This window comes from Balaenoptera musculus, chromosome 8, assembly GCF_009873245.2.
Source record: "Balaenoptera musculus isolate JJ_BM4_2016_0621 chromosome 8, mBalMus1.pri.v3, whole genome shotgun sequence".
Taxonomy (NCBI): Eukaryota; Metazoa; Chordata; class Mammalia; order Artiodactyla; family Balaenopteridae; genus Balaenoptera; species Balaenoptera musculus.
In genome coordinates this window covers 20473252-20495313 of record NC_045792.1, presented here as the reverse complement: position 1 = coordinate 20495313, position 22062 = coordinate 20473252, and positions in this window count along the sequence as shown.

Genomic DNA, 22062 nt, shown 5'->3' with positions numbered 1-22062 from the left:
TTTCCCACAAAGTCAGAAGGGTGTAGGCTTAACTTGGTCCCATGGAAATTGTTCTCAGCTAATAAAAGGTATTTTATTTAAATTGTTAACAGTGTATATTTAGTGCAAATCTATTTCAATTACAAGAAGCTAAAGAAGAACTCCGACTATCAAATCCCTCTGCCGTAACTTCAATGCATTAAATCAGAACAATTTATCTTCCATCTATTGCAATCATGAATGCAATAATGAGGTGGGAAACAATAAAGACAAAGAATAATTCAATTTAAAGAAATCGTGAGCCACAATTCTAATTAAATCTTCTCACATTCCTAGTAAAATAAACTTCGCTCTTCTGTACTGTAGGTTTTAAATGAGATTCATGTGCAAAATAAGCAAATGAATTAGAATTCCATTCAAGATCTCAACATGTTAAGGATATTTCTACTGATCACTTCCTTCATACTAGTTCCAAGGAACATCTATTCCTTAGCTGGCACATTAAAAATTCCACGTCTTCAAGGGGCCATCGGTACATAATCAAGTACAGTGACCTATGTTCTAGGCTCAACACATTGGTAGTTGTATAAGCATATTTTCATTTTCACTTTCTGTGTAGTCTTGATGACTGACTTACAGTACTCCAAAAATACTACCACATTTTCTAAAGCCTATATAATCCAATGTTCCCTTTAGGTCTGGCACTGGAGAGTACCTGGGAATTTGCTTTTAGTTTGAAGCATCCCAAGATTTATTGTTTACTCCAAGGGCTATAGAACTTCTGAGAGCCAGGGATTCTTTGAAGTGGCCCAAGAATGTAACTAGATCTTGTGATTCTAGGTCACCCAATACCAAAGGCTCTCAAAACCAAGGGAAGTAACTAAAAACTCTGGATACCCTGGTATGTTTAAACTATCTTATATTGCATTTAGAAATTTAAGAATACTTATAAGAATGATGATAACTAAGGTTTGTATTTTAGAATGTATGGCATTCTAGAGTTTTTAAAACACTATATTCACTATCTATTTTTTATATGCACTATCCCATTTGTTCTTCTCAAAAACTATGCAAAGTAGCACTTATCATTTTGTTCATTTTAAAGATGAGGAAATTAGGGCTCAGCCTACTTAAGTGACTTTCCACTATTCCCAAATCTATAAGTGTCAGAGTTAGAACCAAAATCTAGGTATTCTGATTCCTAGATGTATGTTTTCCATCATTATACTTTTATTCATTTGTTTGAATCCATTTTTCCTCAAGTTATTAAAGTCCCACTTTTCCAAAGATAGAGTTTAGTTGAAATTCATCACCAAATTCTTTTAAAATGCCCATATAGTGTTGTGGTATCGTGGACATTAGTTTGGTTTCCTGGGTTGGATCAACCCACCTCTAACTATAGGGCCTTCCCATACCTTCTTCCCCTCCTCTATCCTACACAGACCCAAGAGGACAGTATATCACCCCCCTCTCTGAGCTACTGGGTCAAGACATATGAAAGGTCCTCTTGCATTCTATGAGAAATTTTTTCCCTCACCTTTTCTTTTTAGTCCCTCAAGACTGTGGTTTCTTAGATGACAAAATCTCCCACGCTACCTTGTAAATAAAACAGGCTTCAGTTCTCCACTGGGTATACATGGAAAGAATATGATCCCTACATTCAGCAACGTCTGTACTGTAGAGCTCTGACTTTTTGAGCAACTTAACCCCAGTTTCCTTTTCTGTAAAAAGGGAATGAGCATCCCTACTCCACATAGCTATGGTGAGATTTAAGAAGAGACTGTACCTGGAGGTGCCTGGTCCATAAATTGTCAGTCCCTTTCCCTTCCCCTCGCTACAAATGACACTAAGTCCTGGGGAAGTTTAGAGTTCATCATATTCCTCTTAGATGCCTCTGTGGAGCTTGGCGTGCAGAAGGTGCTCTCTGAGTACATACTGAATGAATCAGAGTTGTTGGGCATTAATTCTTTCTTTCAGCTGCAGACTCAATGGGAAAGAGATAGTTTTAACCTCACCATTTACCAGCTAAATTAGCAGATTTTTCTTATAATGTTTGTTTTTTTGTGGAAAATTAACATATAAACTAATACAGATGTCTGTTTTTTAGACATTGGCAGGGTATTCTCCCAGATTGAAATGAGCCTGAGACATAGCAGAATGGGCCCTTCCTTACTTGGAACCATAATAGCTGGTTTCTAGTCCTGGACCTGTTTAACTGGTTTTCTGATCTCAGTTATGTCATTTTAATCTCTGGTTGAAGTTACCAATTGATAAAATGTGCACATGAAGTTAAATCATCTTCAAAGTTGATTTTAGCCCTATATTTTGTGATTTTTCCAAGCATAATCCTTATATTAAACATGAAGTCTTAAATGATCAAAATTTCATAATTTGTCCACCAAATTATTATATTAATTATTAAACTGACAATGTTCTTGTAAGAGTAAATCAATATTACTTTTGAATCTTTACTTTGGTTTCCAATTTTCAGGCTCATGATTTTACAGTTTGGTTTAAGTCAAACTATTCTGATTGATATCTTGGTTAGATTAAGGAAAATTTTCTTCTGAAAGAATCTTATCTCTGGCAACATTTAACTTCTTATAGAGGAGCACAACGATATAGGTACCCACATTTTAGTCTATGCTTACAATGGACATGTAGTTTTTCTTCCTCCAATAAAGATAATGAAGTTATACAGATTGTGGGGATATAATATTTTTATCTTCTTACAAATAAACAAAAAACCAATACCATACTCTCTAACTTCAGTTCCATTTCTCTGATTGCTTTAAAGAAAATTCTTTAGAAGAGTTGTGTATACTTACCGTATCCAATTTCTCTGCTCTTGTTCTCTCTCAAACCCAATCTAATCGGGCTTTCTTTCCCATTGCTCCACAATGAAAAATGGTCCCTATCAAGTCACCAATGATTGCTATGATGCTAAGTGCAATGATCAATTCTCCATAGTCATTCACCTTGATCCATTGCAGTATTTGATACAGCTGACGGCTCCTTTGGTAACCTCTTTTGCTTGGCTTCCAGCACACCACACAGTCCTGGTTTCTCTACTACCTCACTGGCCACTCTTTCTTAGACTCCCTTGCTAGTTCCTTCTCCTATTCACAGCCTCTAAGTATCGTGGCACTCCAGGACTCTCTTTTCTATTTAAACTTGTTTCTTTGGTGATCTCATCCAGTCTCATGACTTTAGATACTGTCTACAAGCTGAGGACTCAAAAATTTATGTCTGCAGCATGGATTTCTCCCTCTAACTTCTAGTCTCTAATACCCATCCTACTTGAATGTTCAATAAATATCTCAAATATAACATGTCCAAAACTTGATCTTACCTCAGAACTTGCTTCTCCCATAGTCTTCCCCATCTCAGTTAATGGCAAATAGACAGGTCAAAACCATGGAGTCATCTTTTACTTTTCCCTTTCTCTCCTGTCAAAAATCTCATCCATCAGCAAATCATGTTGACTTTTTCTTCATACTATATTCAGATTCTGACCTCTTCTCATTACTATCTACCACTACCATCCTGGACCAAGCCACATCATTTCTCACCTGGATTACAAAAAACCATCTCCTAACTGTTCTACCCTGGCTCCCCCAAAGAATATACTCGATACAGAAGCCTAGGTTATCCCACTGAAATGTAAGACAGATCATACTTTAAAGTGTCAGTGGTTCCCCATGTCACTCAGAGTTAACGGTAACATACTTACAAAAATGTGAAAGCTCTACAGAGTCTGTCCCCTAGTTACCTCACTAATCTCATATTCTTCCCCTCATTTCTCCATTCCAGCCACTTTGGCCTCCTTGATGTTCCTTAACTGGGCCAAGCATAGTCCCACCTCTGGGCATTTGTACATGCTGTTTACTCAATGTGGAATTCTCTTCTCCTGCATATTTACATTGCTTGAGCCTTTGTCTCTTTCACATTTTGGCTTGATTGCCTCCTTCTGAGTGAGACCTTTTCTAATCAGCCTATTTAAAAATGCAACTTCTTACCCCCACCCAATACTCCCTACCTCCCTTCTCTGTTTCTGTTTTATTTTTCTCCATAGAACTTTCCCTTTCTAATGTACTATATAATTTACCTATTTATTTGCTTACTGTTGATTTCCTCCTGCTAGAATGTAAGCTTTAGGAGGGTATTGATTTGTGTCAGTCTTGCTCATTGCTACAGCCCTCAGCTCCTGTCATGGTACCTGGCACAGAGTAACTTCTCAATAAATGTGTTGAATAAGGTATTAGTTATGTAGAGATTTTGCTTACTAATGTACAATGAGACATAACTATACACCACTTTTCTGAAAGTCTCAAATGCAGAGCAAGTCTTTTTTTGTTATGATCTCTTTGGAATCCCACACAGTGGCAGAGATGAGGCCTCTTTTCTGCAAGAGCATGCCACAATGATCTCAACACAATTTCAGGTCATTTCACAGTAATTTCTTCAAATAACAGATCATTTGTTTCCTTAAATTAGATCCTATTCCAGTCATTGAAGGTCAAAATTTCCAGTTCTGATTTAGCTCCAGGCACTTTAAGCTAGTGGTCTTTTCATGCCTTGGGACATATTTGCTGCCAATAGCAGAAAAAAGCAAATGTAAGTAGGTTGGTTTCACTTACTCCTCTTTTCAGAGTTGGTTCAAACCTTTCGTCTTCTCTGAAGTTTTTCTTGAACCCACATTTCCCCTCATAAATAAATTAGGAATCTTTCCCTCATTTTTGCAATCCAAATAATATTCATATTATAGCACCTGAAATATGTCATTGTACATGTTTGTTTTGAAGTCTGTCTCTTCCATTGGAATGTAAGTTCTGGAGTTCAGAACTTCTTTGTCTTCATAACCCTATTACCTAGATAGGGCTTAGCCTGTAGTAGACTCTCCAGAAATATTCTGAGTCAAATGAGTGAATACAATTGAACAGGTGAATTATCAATGACCAACTGGAAAGAACAGGGATCACAGCCATGGAAAGAACGCCAATGAGGGTCACAGCCATGGAAAGAACACCAATGAGGGTCACAGCCATGGAAAGAACACCAATGAGGGTCACAGCCATGGAAAGAACACCAATGAGGTTAATTAGAGATTTTGTTGTAAGTATTGTTATCATCACCACCATCATATCACCATCATCATCATCAAACAACTGTATACCTGTTTGAGCTGGGTACTGTGCGAGGTTATGGTGCCTCTGCATGAGGACATTAACAGTCAAACTGAAGAGGTAAGCATGAGCATAAAAGGTAAATGACAGTAAAAGAGAGCATAGGATAAATGCCCAGGAAGCTGGATACAAAAGAATAGTAGATGTTCAGACTAGGGTGATCAGGGAGGGCTTTATGGAAGATAAGAGTGTTGAATTCTGTCATGAAAGACCAGTGACTGAGCTGCTTGTACAGAAGAGGGAGTGCATCTCAGGCAGGTTTGACCAGGGCACAGACTGGATATCTCCACTCGTTGGGGAGGCATATTAGAAAAGAAGTTACTAAAAAATGGGAATGTTTTTGTTAGACTCAAATTCTTAATTATCAAAGAACAGGAATTCTTGATTTAGACAAAATAAATGAGATATGATAGAAAACTGAGAACCAAAAGAACTAGAGTTTCAGTTCGAGCTCTTTCACGTTTGAGATTTTGATCTTGAGAACATTCCTGTTTCTTTGAGAACAACTTCTTTGTGCAATGCAGAACTAGACATGCCTTTGCAGATTATATAAATGTGTGTGGTAAGTAAAGCAGACCATAAGGAAGTGAATGTTTTAAAAATGATAAGTACAATTTATCTATAGATTTTTGTAAAGATTAGATAAGATTACACAGTTAAGATATTTGTTAGCAATGATGAGCTGCCTGCCTTCCTACAAACTCCATCTACTTGTTAGCTTTATATGACTCATATGATATAACCAAGATAGATACTTCTACAATGCTGCTGGGATAATATAACTATAGCTTAGATTCACAGAGTATTTATTGCATGCTAGGTATATTTCTAAGCACTTTACATGATCATTTCACTTAATCCTCTCATACTTATTATTATTATTATCTGTTTCACAGATAGGGAAACTGAAACTCAAGTGGTATAAGCCTGCCATACTGTCCCCAAAGCCATCCTCTTAAGCACCGTGCTTAATCAGTCTGAAAAGGCACTAAACAAGTAAAGTCATGACCCCTAATAAAAGCTATGGGGTCTTAACTTTGATATCAACAAAACTGGCATAGAAAAAAAAAAAAAACTCTTCTGCTGGTTTAAAATCACACAACAAATACAATGAAAACAAAAACACAAAGTCATTTTTGAACATCAGATAAGAGTTTTTGCAGCTAAAATACAGGTAAAATCAAAATCTAAAGAGAGGTTGCATGTCACAGGGCCCACTATATTGCCATCCAAACATGAACTTATCACTACGTTGTGTGAGAAAGTATGATCAGAGAGAAAGGACAGATGAGGTGTCAGAAGGGAATAATTCCAGAAATTTTACTTTAGTAAAATAAATCCTCTAATGTTATCAGCAGAGAATACATACATAGTTCGTGAGTAAATAATGTTAACAACTCAAAAGAATTTGCCACAGTTTGTTCTTTGGTGTCAAGTGTGTTATTGGGCATGCAGTTTTAATAGATTAAAGATTCCTTAAAATCATGAACAAATGATATATCATGAATGCTCCCCTGCCCCCAAATGAGAAATGAATCTCTAAAAATGATAGAGACTAATCTCTTTCCTTACGGCAAGGCCTTTTTATGCTAATCAATTATGTCTGTTTCTTTCATGAGAGATATGAGCAGCTCCTTGAAAGAAAATAGGACTCAGCTCATTTGTGTTTGTTAATCTCAGTATCTAGCACCTAGTCTGACACTTAGCCAGTTTTCAATGGAAGTTTGATGAATACAAGGAAGAAAGAGAAAGAGATTTATTTTTGACAATGAAGACAGCCTTTATCTCCTAGCCTGATAATGTCTCATCAAAACTGAAGATCAGACAACTCTCTCCCATTTGGTCTTTACATTTAGGGGGAGTCCTTTTAAACCTAACGCCATCATTTTCTAACTGACTGGGTTGGAGTTTTATTGTAATTCATAGACTCACAGTCAATAAATTAAAGCTATAACATAATAAAATTTGAGTCTGCAGAGTTGTATTCAAAAATTTTTCAGATGAGAAAAGAGTTTTTGTTTTTATTTTTACATGCAACAAACCCATCTATCAGTCAGGTTCCATAAGCATGGAATTGGCTTATGCAATTGTAGGGGCTGGCTAGGCAAATCTGAAATCTGCAGGGTAGACCATCAGGAAGGGCAGTCTGGAACTCCCGGGCATGAGCTGAAACTGCAATCAGCAGGTAGAATTTCTTCTTCAGGGAAGCCTCAGTTCTGCTTTTTAAGGCCTTTAACTGCTGGAATCAGGCCCACCCAGATTATTTAGGATAATCTCCTTACTTTGAGGCAACTGCTAATGAATGTTAATCATGTCTACAAAATGCCTTCAAAGTAACACCTAAATTTGTATTTAATTGGATAAGTGAGGACTGTAAACTTGTCAAGTTGACACATAAAACTGCCTATTGTTTCCTTTTCCAAAGTCAGATTAACATCCCTGAAGTTTTGAACTTCTCTTATCAACTAAACATTCTAGCAAAATAGGCCTTTACACTGGGAGATTCCTTGGACTTGACTCTCTTCATCTCATATTCCCAGATGCTCCTGCTCAGTATTTAGGAAATCTCATTGACATTTTCTTTCAGCCTGAGTTACTTCTACAGATAGTTTAAGTGCCATGGTTATATCTTAGACTGTTCTCATCCTTTCATTGAGTTTTAACTGGCAAATACTTCCCGAGGCCAACTTCCAAGGTTAATTTATTTTTTAATTAAACTTTTTATTTTAGGTTAATTGTAGATTTACATGCAATTGTAGCAAATAATACAGAGAGATCCCCTGTGTCCTTTACCTTGTTTCCCCTAATGGTAACATTTTGTAAAACTATAGTATAATATCAACTACCAGGATAATGACATTGATAAAAACCAAGATGCAGAATGCTTCCATCACCACAACAGTCCTACTTGTTGCCCTGATATAGTCATACCCACTTCCCTCCCACACCTCCCTTCCCCATTCTTAACCCTAGTGATTAATCAATCACTAATCTATTTCCCATTTCCATAATTTTGTCATTGCAATAGTGTTATATAGATGGAATTACATAGTATGTAAGCTCTGGGGATTGGCTCTTTTTATTCCACTAGGTATAATTTCGCCAGGTGGTTGATTATATCAATAGTTTGCCCTTTTTATTGCTAGTAATATTCCATGGTATGAAAACACCACAGTGAATGGATTAACCCTTCACCCATGGAAGAACAACTGTGTTGTTTTCAGTCTTGGCTATTAGAATATGGTAGTTGCATATGTAGGTTCTTTTTTTTTGAGATATAATTCATATCATAACATTCATCCTTCTAAAGTATATTCAGTGTTTTTTTTTAACATATACACAAGGTTGTACAGCCATCCGCACTATAGAATATTCCAGAACATTTTTATCCCCTCTAAAATAAGCCCCATACCCATTAGCAGTCGCTGTCCATTTTCCTTCCCCCCACCCACTGACAACCACTAATCTATTTTCTGTCTCTATGGCTTTTCCTACTCTGGATATTTCATACAATATATGACCGCTGTGTCTAGCTTTTTCCAATTAGCATTATGCTTTCAAGATTCATTCATGCTATAGAGCATGTATCTGCATACTTCCCTTCATTAAAGCACATGTCTGGTTTGAGGCAAAACTTCTTGTGGAATGGAGCGGAGGGTCCAGTAAGCTCCAACATTTGACAAATGAAAAATAAAAAGATAAATCTCACAAGAAAAGAGCTGAAACCTGACATTATCTAAATATTTATTGTGCAGTATTATTTGGTATAGTGACTAAATTTGAAATGAAACCTTTTGACTGATTTCTAAGTACCTCTGGGCTCCTGAAATCTCCTCCTTATGGCTCATTTAAGCCATCCAGAGAACTTTGATTTTTGACAAATGCCTAAAACTCATGGCATTGGGTAGGTGGGAGGGATAGTATGAATTGGGGCCATCATTTAGGTGAGGGTCAGATTATTAGGGATCTTGTATGCTATTTAAAAATTTAGAACTTCATCTTTTAAGCAGTGAAAACTAGAGAAGGATTATATTTCATTAGCACAACTAGGGAAGTATATAGATGGAGTTTAGAAGAAAAGGCCAGAGGTAAGAACACTAATTAAATTATTAAAATTATTCAGGCAAGAGAGAACACTGGCCTTTGTCCTCTGCACCATGAGGTATGACGTTCTCTTCATGGGTATGATGAAAGCAAAAGTAACAATCCCAATCCTCATCACTTAAACAAGAGAATATTTCTGACTTTTTACTAAAAAAGACAAGCAGTTAGAACAGCAATATCAAGCAAAGATGAGATATGAGTGTCGCCTTGGTGGATTCTTAAGCTTTCTCTGAGCATCCCTGTTCCTTTGTGTGCTGCATGGACTTTTAAAATTCTACAGTGGACCTTGGGATTGGGAAGAACATCAGAGGCTGGTGCCCTGTGAGTGAAGTGGCATGAGGAGCTCTTGGCTCTGACACTGACAACTCTAAGATGATTCTTTTGTTAGGGTCAGTTTCATGGTTTCAGTAGAACTGGGAGGCTGTCCCTCAAAATGGCTTCTGGCTACATATTTATTAGTCAGTCTAACTGCACATTATAGTTGTTCCTCAAATCACTAGAGGGTAAGGAAGGGTAGAAGTAAACTATTAGTTGGTCTTCAAGGGGCAGGAAAAGTGAGGGATTAGCAGCTGCCATTGCAACATTAGTTTGTGTCACAGGTGACATGTGAAATAACAGGGAGCTGGGATTACAAACATTGCCCAGAGAAGAGAAAAGTCTAAATAATTCAACATTTCTTTATAGTTGTTTTTAATATCTTATTCTTTTCTATTTCAGAACCAGAATTATCTTCCTGGATATAGAGATCCCCTTGTTTTAAAAAAAATGGAATTGTCATAGCATTTAAAATGGCAAATATCAAGCCTGAGCATAGGTGCGTGTGTGTACGTGTCTGTGTGTGTGAAGTGATTGAACAATGCACTGCAAGTCATTAATAATGAATGCTAGAAGGAAAGCAGAGTCATTAGTGGTAAAAGGAGAGATCAGATTTGACAGATATCTTCAGAACAGAAACAACTGATTGTCAGTTTAAGGAAAAGAAAAAAATATATCAAATCTGACTCTGAGATTTGCTATTTGGGTAAGTGTTTAGTTGATGATGCTCTTTAATAAAATGGGGAACATAAGAAGAGAAGATATTTGAGGGATTAGTTAATGACTTTAGTTTGTGATATATTGAGGGGAAAAGCTAAAAGGAAATATCCAATAGGAGATTTAAACAGAAGGTATTTAGCTGTGTTTTCAAATACAGTAGTCACTAGGCACATGCGGTTATTGAAATTGAAAATAAACTTAAAAAAACAAAAAATTCAATCCATCACACTAGCCACTTTTCAAGTGCTCAATAGCCACATATGGCAGGAGGCTACTGTATCACACAGCGTAGAAAAACATTTCCATCATTGCAGAAAGCAATATTGGTCTAGAGTTCAGGAGAGAGGGAAAGACTATATAGATATAAATTTGGGAGTTGGGTGAGCATTTGAAGATAGGTGAATTCACTAATGAGGATAAGGGATCCCAGGAAGAATTTATGAAATCAGAATGAAAAGAAGGTCTAGGACAGAAATCTGAGGAACACTAGCAGTAAGGAATAGAGAAATGGGATTTCATAAAAAATGACTTAGAAGCAAGTAATCAGAGAGGGAGAAGAACCAGAAAGCATTTGATCCCTGGGACATAATATGAGAGTGTCAGGAAAGGGGTCAGAGGCTTGAGAGGCCAAGTAGGAGGACACTAAGAAGAGGTCAATGGATTGGCAGTTGGGAGACCATTAATGACCTTTCCCAAGTATTTTAAACAGCAAGGTGGGCCCTAAACCAATTGGATGAAGGAGAGAAAAATGGTAAGGAAAAAATATAGGGTAGTGTTCTCTTTCACAAAGTTTTACAGTAAAAGGGGAATGGTGGAGTAGAGTGCAATAATTTGAGAGAAAAGGAGGGCCAAGTAAGAAATTTTTCTTAGCAGGGGAGAAGCTTAAATATATTTGTAGACTGAAGAGATGAAGCATTGGAAGAGAAGTTAAAAATATTGCAGAGATGGGTTAAATGATGGATGAGTGCCTGGAGGTGATACAAATTGGGATCAAAAGCACAGCTGGGAGAGAAGAGGAACATTTCTCTTTGAGGTGAGAGACATGAAAGTTTGAAGGTGGAGGGGAAGAAGTTCATGATTGAGAAGGCTTGAATTTCTGCTACATTTACTGAATATCCAAGCCTGATGACTAAAATTTACGCAGGCTGAAAATTTATACCTTTGGTTGTCCATTTAAGAAATGTCTAACCGTTCAGCAGGGAGCCATCAGCTCTGTCTCAATGGCATAAATTTTGAGGACATCTCATTAACACCTGAAAGCCATTGATCTCTCTGTCTACCAGCAAAGACGTGACCTCACTAACATTCCACAACTTCTGCTATCAGGGATTCAGGGAGCACAGACTGGGGCAAAAGTTATATCTCCACAGTTTCAAAAAAGGAAAAAAAAAATAATAAGCAAAACCAAACAGTCAATTACAGATACGATGTAAGCATATCGATATGGCTATCAAGAGATCCTCCAAATGTAACAGCTGCTTGATTACAAATGATGAGCATAACTGCTAGCTCTTCTAAATGTGTAGAGAAGTTAAATAAGGAAACAGAATCACAAAACTACCCAGGAGAAATTAGTCAGGAAGGAAGTGCAGCCAGTAATACAAAGTCCATTCTGGAAATCCAAATCATTATCTTCTTCACTGCTGGAAATTTGGTTTCCACCCCTGTCACTCAACTGATAACTACAGTTGCAAAGGTCACGAATGACCTGCTAATGACCAGTTTCAGTAGACTTCTCATTTCACATTTTCCTCAACTTTTTTTTGCAACTCTAGCCACCATTAAATGCCTGTTTTTTTTGGGGGGTGGGGTGGGGAGATCTGTCTGTTGGTTTCTAGTAGGTTCTGCAGCTCTGTTTTCTGGCAGTTCTGTTTTTTCTCTTTTTTTGTAATTGTAGACTTCTCCAAGGCCAGAGCTATCCTTCTGTCTTTTCCTCAACTCATGTTCAAGGCAACATATGGGGTGGGGCAGAGAATGGACAGGGCTGGCTTAATGCTGATGAGCACAGAACAAAGATGGAACTGAAATGAAATTTCAGGAGGAATGGCAACATGGGACCCAGGTAGACAACATGACAAAGCATATTATGATTAGCTTTTTTTTTGTAAAGGGTCAGATAGTAAATATTCTAGGGATTGAAAACTAGTCTCTGTGACAACTATTTAACTCTGCCATTGTAGCATAAAAACAAGAAGCCACAGATAGATGTGAACCAATGAGCATGGCTGTAGTCTAATACAATTTTATTTATAAAAAATAGGCAGCAGTTTGGGCACTGACCTTTGTTGAGCACACTTCCAGTGAAGGCTAATGAGGAGGAAAAATTAAAGCCAAGGCCTAAGGCTTGCAGGCAGGGGCCCATAAATGTATCATGTGGATCTTGACCCAGATGATGAATACTGGGTAGAACTGGAGAGATTTTCTGAGAATATGACTGGAACTCTTTTTATAGGTGGCAAAGGAACCAAAAGAGGTACCAATTTGGTTAAGAACATCTCTCTTGTAGAAATGCATTTGTTCCAATATTTAGGCCTTAGTTGACCTAGAGCCCATATACATGGTGCAATGGACAGAGTTCCATATATGGATTCAGTGGCACCCCGTAGCTTATAATACGTGACCATACAGAAGCTAATTCACTATTCTGAGCTTCAGTTACCAAATATGAAACCAAGATTCCCTGAAAGGAGTTTTTAAGAAGCTTGCCTTAGCCAGTATGAGCAAAAATTCTAACACAGTGTCTAGCATATAGTGAGTACTTGGTAAGTGCTCTTGTCTTTCCATTCTATAGAGTTCTTAGGTGCGTAAAATAAAAATAAATATGACAGTTTAAGAAATCATGCTGGAAACTGTAAAGCAGCATGCAGATACCAGTTACCATTCTTGACTGTATGCTAAGCCTGAACTGAGCTCTCTCCTAAGCTCTAGAACCTTATCTCAGTAAGTCATGACAGCTTCCAGCCTCTTGTCACTCCAATCCAGCCTTCAAAACCACTTGCATGGAGACTTGTCCTTATGATAATATATTTTCAAATAATGTTTGTTGAACAGAACAGAGTAAAATAAAATTGTAACTTATGTGTGGTGATGGATGTTAACTAAACTTACTGTGTAATCATTTTGCATTATATTCATATATCAAATCATTGTTGTACACCTAAAACTAATACAGTGTTCTATGTCAATTATCTCATTTTAAAAAAGAAATAGGCACCACATTCTACTGTTTAATTTTGAAATTCTTAATGAGAGAGATTAATTATTTTTTCCATGGGCTTTCTGATCATACCTGTTCCTTTGTGAATTGACTATTCTTCTACTTTTCAATTTTTTACTGACTTTTTATTCTTATCGATTTGGAAGAGCTTTATATATACATGATATTATCTTTTTACTGTGAGACACATTGCAAATTAAACATATTTTTCTTATTAAAAAAAAGAGAGTTGACTGCCACTCTCCTGTCAAAAAATTTCAAAGACTTTCAAATTCTATAGCCATCACTCAGACCCTCAAAAATTGAGAACTTGTTCTAAATGAAAATAATTTGCAGTTTAAGCTCATTTTTCCAGGGAACCTTATGGCCCTGTTATTCAGAGACCTCCCTGTCCTCCCTTCTAAGATCAACCCCTGGTGTTTCTCACCATCCTCAACAGGCTGAGCTGGGAATTTGGTTTCCCTAAAACAATACAAGCTCAAGTCACTGCATACCTCCTTCAGCTCCCTGCATCTTGGGAGCTACCTCAGGTCTAACGTTAGGAACTAAGCTTTGGAGTGAGTTAGCTGATGTTAAATCTGAGCTCTGCCACTTACTACCTGGGTTGCCATGAGCAGTTTCCTTAACCTTTTCATGCCTTGATTGCTTCATCTGGGAAAAAAATACAAATAATAGCAGAATTGTTATGAAGATGAAATAAGATAATTTATGAAAAATGCTTAGAGTTGTACGTAACCAATAATAAGTTCCTAAATGTTGCTATTACATTAAGTCAAATTAAGTTGTCTTTTGTTTTCTGATTTCTTCTGTTATTACAGCAGAAATAAGGGAAAAGTTAACAGAAAATCCTATAAGAATTTAAAGTGAGATACAGAAAAGTAAATATAAAAAAAATCAAAATTATCCATATTACTGTCAGCCAAAAATCTAAAAGAACACATTGAGCAGAAGCAAGAAAAACTACAATCCTGCAGCCTGTGGACCAAAAACCACAGTTACAGAAAGATAGACAAGATGAAAAGGCAGAGGGCTATATACCAGATGAAGGAACAAGAAAAAACCCCAGAAAAACAACTAAATGAAGTGGAGATAGGCTACCTTCCAGAAAAATAATTCAGAATAATGATAGTGAAGATGATTCAGGACCTCGGAATAAGAATGGAGGCAAAGATTGAGAAGATGCAAGAAATGATTAACAAAGACGTAGAAGAATTAAATAACAAACAAACAGAGATGACCAATACAATAACTGAAATGAAAACTAGACTAGAAGGAATCAATAGCAGAATAACTGAGGCAGAAGAACGGATAAGTGACCTGGAAGACAGAATGGTGGAATTCACTGCTGCGGAACAGACTAAAGAAAAAAGAATGAAAAGAAATGAAGACAGCCTAAGAGACCTCTGGGACAACATTAAATGCAACAACATTCGCATTATAGGGGTCCCAGAAGGAGAAGAGAGAGAGAAAGGACCAGAGAAAATATTTGAAGAGATTATAGTCGAAAACTTCCCTAACATGGGAAAGGAAATAGCCACCCAAGTCCAGGAAGCTCAGAGAGTCCCATACAGGATAAACCCAAGGAGAAACATGCTGAGACACATAGTAATCAAAATGGCAAAAATTAAAGGCAAAGAAAAATTATTGAAAGCAGCAAGGGAAAAACGACAAATAACATACAAGGGAACTCCCATAAGGTTAACAGCTGATTTCTCAGCAGAAACTCTACAAGCCAGAAGGCAGTGGCATGATATACTTAAAGTGATGAAAGGGAAGAACCTACAACCAAGATTACTCTACCCAGCAAGGATCTCATTTAGATCTGATGGAGAAATCAAAAGCTTTACAGACAAGCAAAAGCTAAGAGAATTCAGCACCACCAAACCAGCTCTACAACAAATGCTAAAGGAACTTCTCTAAGTGGGAAACACAAAAGAAGAAAAGGACCTACAAAAACAAACCCAAAACAATTAAGAAAATGGTCATAGGAACATACATATGGATAATTACCTTAAACGTGAATGGATTAAATGCTCCAACCAAAAGACACAGGTTTGCTGAATGGATACAAAAACAAGACCCATATATATGCTGTCTACAAAAGACCCACTTTAGACCTAGGGACACATATAGACTGAAAGTGAGGGGATGGAAAAAGATATTCCATGCAAATGGAAATCAAAAGAAAGCTGGAGTAGCTATACTCATATCAGATAAAATAGACTTTAAAATAAAGAATGTTACAAGAGACAAAGAAGGACACTACATAATGATTAAGGGATCAATCCAAGAAGAAGATATAACAATTATAAATATATATGCACCCAACATAGGAGCACCTCAATACATAAGGCAACTGCTAACAGCCATAAAAGAGGAAATTGACAGTAACACAATAATAGTGGGGGACTTTAACACCTCACTTACACCAATGGACAGATCATCCAAAATGAAAATAAATAAGGAAACAGAAGCTTTAAATGACACAATAGACCAGATAGATTTAATTGATTTTTATAGGACATTCCATCCAAAAACAGCAGATTACACGTTCTTCTCAAGTGCGCATGGAACATTCTCCAGGATAGATCATATCTTGGGTCACAAATCAAGCCTCAGTAAATTTAAGAAAATTGAAATCATATCAAACATCTTTTCTGACCACAATGCTATGAGATTAGAAATGAATTACAGGGGAAAAAACGTAAAAAAGACAAACACATGGAGGCTAAACAATACGTTACTAAATAACCAATAGATCACTGAAGAAATCAAAGAGGAAATAAAAAAATACCTAGAGACAAATGACAATGAAAACACGATGACCCAAAACCTATGGGATGCAGCAAAAGCAGTTCTAAGAGGGAAGTTTATAGCTATAGAAGCCTACCTAAAGAAACAAGAAAAATCTCAAGTACACAATCTAACCTTACACCTAAAGAAACTAGAGAAAGAAGAGTAAACGAAACCCAAAGTTAGCAGGAGGAAAGAAATCATAAAGATCAGAGCGGAAATAAATGAAATAGAAACAAAGAAAACAATAGCAAAGATCAATAAAACTAAAAGCTGGTTCTTTGAGAAGATAAACAAAATTGATAAGCCATTAGCCAGACTCATCAAGAAAAAGAGGGAGAGGACTCAAATCAATAAAATCAGAAATGAAAAAGGAGAAGTTACAACAGACACTGCAGAAACACAAAGCATCCTAAGAGACTACTACAAGCAACTTTATGCCAATAAAATGGACAACCTGGAAGAAATGGACAAGTTCTTAGAAAGGTATAACCTTCCAAAACTGAACCAGGAAGAAACAGAAAATATGAACAGACCAATCACAAGTAATGAAATTGAAACTGTGATTAAAAATCTTCCAACAAACAAAAGTCCAGGACCAGATGGCTTCACAGGTGAATTCTATCAAACATTTAGAGAAGAGCTAACACCTATCCTTCTCAAACTCTTCCAAAAAATTGCAGAGGAAGGAACACTCCCAAACTCATTCTATGAGGCCACCATCACCCTGATACCAAAACCAGACAAAGACACTACAAAAAAAAGAAAATTACAGACCAATATCACTGATGAATATAGATGCAAAAATCCTCAACAAAATACTAGCAAACAGAATCCAACAACATATTAAAAGGATCATACACCACGATGAAGTGGGATTTATCCCAGGGATGCAAGGATTCTTCAATATACACAAATCAATCAATGTGATACACCATATTAACAAATTGAAGAAGAAAATCCATATGATCATCTCAATAGATGCAGAAAAAGCTTTTGACAAAATTCAACACCCATTTATGATAAAAACTCTCCAGAAAGTGGGCATAGAGGGAACCTACCTCAACATAATAAAGGCCATATATGAGAAACCCACAGCAAACATCATTCTCAATGGTGAAAAACCGAAAGAATTTCCTCTAAGATCAGGAACGAGACAAGGATGTCCACTCTCACCACTATTATTCAACATAGTTCTGGAAGTCCTAGCCACGGCAATCAGAGAAGAAAAAGAAATAAAAGGAATACAAATTGGAAAAGAAGAAGTAAAACTGTCACTGTTTGCGGATGACATGATATTATACATAGAGAATCCTAAAACTGCCACCAGAAAACTGCTAGAGCTAATTAATGAATATGGTGAAGTTGCAGGATACAAAATTAATGCACAGAAATCGCTTGCATTCCTATACACTAATGATGAAAAATCTGAAAGAGAAATTATGGAAACACTCCCATTTACCATTGCAACAAAAAGAATAAAATACCTAGGAATAAACCTACCTAGGGAGACAACAGACCTGTATGCAGAAAACTATAAGACACTGATGAAAGAAATTAAAGATGATACCAACAGATGGAGAGATATACCATGTTCTTGGATTGGAAGAATCAACATTGTGAAAATGACTATACTACCCAAAGCAATCTACAGATTCAATGCAATCCCTATCAAATTACCAATGGCATTTTTTATGGAACTAGAACAAATCATCTTAAAATTTGTATGGAGACACAAAAGACCCCGAATAGCCAAAGCAGTCTTGAGGGAAAAAAACGGAGCTGGAGGAATCAGACTCCCTGACTTCAGACTATACTACAAAGCTACAGTAATCAAGACAATATGGTACTGGCACAAAAACAGAAACATAGATCAATGGAACAAGATAGAAAGCCCAGAGATAAACCCACACACCTATGGTCAACTAATCTATGACAAAGGAGGCAAAGATATACAATGGAGAAAAGACAGTCTCTTCAATAAATGGTACTGGGAAAACTGGACAGCTACATGTAAAAGAATGAAATTAGAATACTCCCTAACACCATACACAAAAATAAACTCAAAATGGATTAGAGACCTAAATATAAGACTGGACACTATAAAACTCTTAGAGGAAAACATAGGAAGAACACTCTTTGACATAAATCACAGCAAGATCTTTTTTGATCCACCTCCTAGAGTAATGGAAATAAAAACAAAAATAAACAAATGGGACCTAATGAAACTTCAAAGCTTTTGCACAGCAAAGGAAACCATAAACAAGACGAAAAGACAACCCTCAGAATGGGAGAAAATATTTGCAAATGAATCAACGGACAAAGGATTAATCTCCAAAATAGATAAACAGCTCATTCAGCTCAATATTAAAGAAACAAACAGCCCAATCCAAAAATGGGCAGAAGACCTAAATAGACATTTCTCCAAAGAAGACATACAGACGGCCATGAAGCACATGAAAAGATGCTCAACATCACTAATTATTAGAGAAATGCAAATCAAAACTACAATGAGGTATCACCTCACACCAGTTAGAATGGGCATCATCAGAAAATCTACAAACAACAAATGCTGGAGAGGGTGTGGAGAAAAGGGAACCCTCTTGCACCGTTGGTGGGAATGTAAATTGATACAGCCACTATGGAGAACAATACAGAGGTTCCTTAAAAAACTAAAAATAGAATTAACATATGACCCAGCAATCCCACTACTGGGTATATACCCAGAGAAAACCGTAATTCAAAAAGACACATGCACCCGAATGTTCATTGCAGCACTATTTACAATAGCCAGGTCATGGAAACAACCTAAATGCCCATCAACAGACGAATGGATAAAGAAGTTGTGGTACATATATACTGAATATTACTCAGCCATAAAAAGGAACGAAATTGAGTCATTTGTTGAGACGTGGATGGATCTAGAGACTGTCATACAGAGTGAAGTAAGTCAGAAAGAGAAAAACAAATATCATATATTAATGCATGTATGTGGAACCTAGAAAAATGGTACAGATGAGCCGGTTTGCAGGGCAGAAGTTGAGACACAGATGTAGAGAATGGACATATGGACACCAAGGGGGGAAAACTGCGGTGGGGTGGGGATGGTGGTGTGCTGAATTGGGCGATTGGGATTGACATGTATACACTGATGTGTATAAAATTGATGCCTAATAAGAACCTGCAGTATAAAAAAACAAACAAACAAAACAACTAATACTAAACTTTCATTGGGTTATTTGTATGGAAATATGTTAATATAAATGTTTCAGATATTACATGAAATTTCTAAAAATCTTATGTGTTCTGGTATAATGTTATAAGTCATAATCCTAGTTATTACCTTAAAATGTGTATCTCAGAAATAACTAATTTTCTCGTCAACTGCATTATTATGAACTTTCATCAAATCTTTAAAAAAAAAAAAACACATTATTAATGTTTTGATGTGTTTCTTTCTGGGCTTACTTTATGTGTATGCATATACATACTTTTTGAGACGTGTGTATTTAATTGAGTTGCTCCTGTTTGCTCTTACCCTTTTCTCAGTTAATAAATATCCTACAAAGATATGATTTTGTAAATCTCTCATAATGTTCCTTTGAATTAATGGACCATAATGTATTTTACCATTCTTCTATTACAAGTGAATTTTTAAAATTATCCTAGCTGTAATTTCATGAACTATTCCAGTAACAACTATGACTAATTTGAAAAGAACAACAGCAAACACTTAAAAGTACACACATTACTTCTGTTTTCTCCTAAATATCTAAATCTTTGTCATTGCAATTACTTTTAAACCTTGTGGTCAAGGCTGTGAAAAGACAATGAAAGCCAAAATGCCTTTGTATGTCTCATCTCTCTTTCACTGCCTTCTAAGACTTTGAAGTTGCAGCCTTCTTCCTCTTCTGACAGGCATTATGCAAGATAAGTTAAGCTCCGAGTCCAGAGTTGAGTGTGGAATGAGGTCTGGAAAGAAAAATGTCAAATTATCTCTGTGGCATGTCTTTGTTATCAACAGAGCTGTGCAAAATCCATGTAGAATGACATCCTCATAAAATGTGGCTCACTGTAAATATTCCTTGTTATAGCTTCAAGACAACATGAATCTCTCATTTTAACCTTGCTAAGGATTTAGAGAACATGTACCAGGTACACTGCCTATTTCATTTGCCCTCCTCACCAATCTTTGAGGTTCTGGGAAAGGCAAGTCCATTTTAGTTGCAAAAACTGTTTGGTTTCATTTCATTCCATTTAAATAAACATCATTGAGTACCCCCTACTTGCCAGTTGCTCACTGGGTGCTGTGAGGAGGAAGGAGAAAATACAAAGATAAAAGAGTCAGGTCTCTCTGCCCTTGAAGAGTTTAAAATCTACTAGAAAGTAATAAGATGTGTGCACAAATAACTCTAATTCCAGGCAGAATGGAATAAAGCTAAACAAAGGAACATACATTGTGCTGAGTGATTGCAAAGGAAAAAAGGAAACTATTTTAATGAAAAAGAGGTCATATCTGAGGTAAGCCTGGAAGGATATCTAGGATTTTAATAAAGGGAAAAGACAGAAAAAGCCAGCCAAACCATTGAGGAGCTCCTGCTAGCATTTTCCCTTTGGAATCAGGGATTACACTAAGGGATTCTGTGTACACGGGTTTATTTAATCCTAGAAAACAATACTTTGACTAGGTCTTATTATCATTTTTTTATTATTGAGGAATCCAATCTAATCAAGGTCATATCTCTAAAATAGAATTGGAACTTGATCTAAGATTGATTGCAATTCTGTATCAAGATTTTCTAAACTGAGAGGACAACACAAGAATGAGCATAGAAGGATAAAAAGGCATGGTGGGTTCAGAAAATTGCTTATAGGGTCTGCCACATAGTAGATGGTCGGCAAAGTCCTCACATGGGAACAATATCTCTTTCCCTAAGAAAGTACGGACGCATATATTTCAGGTTAGTGACAAATAAACCCCACAATTTCAGTAGCGTAATATAGAAACATTCAATGCTTGCTCATGAGAACACACTGCAGGTCCAGCGGCTCTCTGGGCAGTGATGCAGGCATCCTGCAGCTACAGTATCTAGATCATCTACAGAATTTAAATCACCTGCATCATACAGGGAGCCACAGAAAGAAAGAGGAAATGCATAGAACTCACATCTTTTTGCTTTTCTATGTTTTGGCCTTAAACAAACACACATCACATCTGCTTATATGACCCTGGGCAGATCTAGTCACAAGGCCCACCCTAAATAACATTGTCTTTTTATGTTCCCAGGAAGAGGAAAATGAAAAAATATTTCGTGAATGCAAAGCATGATTTATGGCACATGAGGCATGCAGAATGTATGTAAATTTATGAATTTAATATATAAAATATAAATTTATATTATATTAGTTATAATATATGATGTAATAAAACATTATAATGTGTATTAGATGTAAAGTACTATATACTGTATATGTAATAATGTATGCATAATAAGTATACTATACATGTGTATATGCATAATATAATAAATAGTATATAATAAATAATGTATAAATTAATACATAAATAAATGGGGGGAAAGCAAGAAGTTGAGAGAGTCCATGTCTTATAGCTTCTTTTTTCTCTGTGGCTATTCAGAAAATATTTGTCATAATTTCATACAACAATTTAACAAAAGCAAATGTCTGTGATTTTGGAAGAGCTATTGATTGAATTAGGCAAGAAGGCTGTCCAAGGATATGTAATAT